General features: G+C 49.6%; 1 protein-coding gene across 1 annotated transcript in view; it reads right to left on the reverse strand.

Annotated features, from left to right (window-relative positions):
* The window catches only part of LOC102760229 (guanylate-binding protein 6-like), a 32,179-nt gene extending 29,871 nt beyond the window's left edge, over positions 1–2,308 (reverse strand). Inside the window, exon 1 of the mRNA XM_006759898.2 lies at positions 1,935–2,308. The gene's annotated coding sequence lies outside the window, so the exon portion shown is untranslated. The remainder of the gene's footprint in view (positions 1–1,934) is intronic.

Genomic DNA, 2,308 nt, shown 5'->3' on the forward strand with positions numbered 1-2,308 from the left:
CAACCTCCCAATCTGCCCTGCTCTGTGCATGACAGGGGTCGGCGCCCCAACCCCCCAATCGGCCCTGCTCTGAGCCTGACCAGGGTCTGCACCTAGGGATTGGGCCTGCCCTCTGCCACCTGGGAGCAGGCCTAAGCCAGCAGGGCGTTATCTCCCGAGGGGTCCCAGACTGCGAGAGGGCACAGGCCAGGCTGAGGGACCCCCCTCCCCCCCAAGTGCACAAATTTTTGCGCACCGGGCCTCTAGTATATTAATAAAAAGATATATATGTCAATGAAAAATAATAAGAAAACCTCCCAATTTCTGCACTTTCCATGTACATGTTCAAAAATATCCACGTGGAATGACTCAGAACCCAGCTGCCCTTGGGTAGGTCTGCATAACTCTTGGAAATATCTGCCATAGAATTTCATTAGGGAGAAGGAAAGAACTACTTATTTTCCAGGAAGTGCTGAATTGCTTCTGCCCAATTTTCAGGATGTACCAAAAAGAAGCTGCCCCTAGAGTCCAAAGCAAGCTTGGACCTGAGCAGTGTTTTACAGCCAATGTCTGCTTTCCAATTTTTAAAGATAAGACTGGGGATGGGGATGAGGCTGCAATCCATAGGCAGCCCATTTGTTTGGGGTTCTCCTTTATTATTTTCCTCTCCAATAAATGAAGGCAGCCAGAGCTCTCTGAGTCAGTCTGCTCTTGATGCAAAAAGAGAGAGTATAGGAGGTGAATCTAATCTAATGTGGAGTTAAGGCTAAGAACCAGTGATAAATCCATTTTAATGCAGATTATAATGAGGAACATGGATGAAGAAACTGCCTCCACCACCACCACCCCATCCCATTAAACAGCCAGGAGAAGAATGATCTCTCATCTCTCCGCTTGCTGCTGTCCTGGTTATGTGACATTCTACGAGGCTGTCACCTTATAGCTACCACTGCTCCAAAGGGGGAAGCTGAGCTTCCCCAGAACGAAAGCCAGCAACTGAACCCTGCAGTCTAGCCTGTCTGGCTACAGGGGCTCTTACCTCTCTATTCCTCAGGGACCATTTTCAACCAGAAATTGAGAGGTTTAAGCTCAAGATCAAGTTGCATGCAAAGAAATGTTGTAGGATTAGCTTTTCTGCCCCTCAGCTCCTCAGGCCAGTGTGTCAAAGATCAAGCTCCCAGCTGTTTCTCACTCCTCCTTGCTCCCTCTCCTACTCTCGCTTTTCTATTGCTAGTTTATAGAAGGTGGAAAGAAAACGGAGCAAAAATTTGAAAATGAAATTAATTTCTGTCTTTTTAATTTTGTTTTGGTAGGGACCACACATTCAGAAACAGTGCAGGATAAAAAACGGGCTTAGACCTTAGAGTTTGTAACAGTTGATTAAAGAGACAGAATGAATTATTTTCTATAAATAGAGCTTGTTAGAATTTTTTGAATACTAAATATGGTTAATACAAAAATAACTTTTAAATATTATAGTGTAGGTTGAGGACCACCTTTTTCTTTTTCTCCATTGTCTAGCAGGGGCCAGTCTGAAGCAGCGATGGAGAAGGGGAAGGAATGGATCCTACCCAGTACCTCTGCAAGGAGGTCATGGTTTAGTCCATCAGTCCCAGGGGACTTCAGCCCCTTTCCACCTACAAGATCAGAGACACTTCTCCAAGACAGGGCTCTTTGTGTAGCCGTGAGCGGGTGTCCCAGGAGGAGCGGTTTCTCCCGAGGACACATTGAGCGCGCTGTCGCCCTCCAGGTCCTATCGCAAAAGCTGAGACTTGGGAGCAAAGCGCAAAGCGCCTGGCTGCCTGGCAGCCTGCCCCGCCAGCGCCCGCCCCTCCCGCACCCGCCTACCGCTGCTTCCCCACCGACCACGGTGCCTGCCCAGCCTGCGCCTCCTTGCAGGGTGCGCGCTTGGACACGCGAGGTCGTTGGAAGACCAAGACTAGGAGCGAACTTACGTGGTGCGTGTGCCCCAGCCAGGGGACCAGTACTCAGCTGTCCTTGCTCTTCCTCCGCGCGCTCCTTCTGCGTCTGGATCCTCCGGTACCGACTACTCTCTTTAGATCCTGAAAATGTTATGACCAAGCAATTATGGGTCGGGTGGGGTAGAGTCAAAATCGAAAGCACACTAGTGAGTGTCTAGTGGTTTTAACTGTGAAGGGTTCTCATGTTTGTTAGCGGAGACTAGAGGTCCAAGTGTGGAGGCGCACGGAGGTGGAGGATCCCTGTTGATTCCTCCTTGGAAATCCACCTACAGGTCCCTCCTCCTCAACTGGCTTGTGTCCCCTGACCCCACAGTGAACACAGAGTCGCAGGCTGAATGTGAGCCAGT

This window comes from Myotis davidii, unplaced genomic scaffold (genome assembly GCF_000327345.1).
Source record: "Myotis davidii unplaced genomic scaffold, ASM32734v1 scaffold1757, whole genome shotgun sequence".
NCBI classification, from domain to species: domain Eukaryota; kingdom Metazoa; phylum Chordata; class Mammalia; order Chiroptera; family Vespertilionidae; genus Myotis; species Myotis davidii.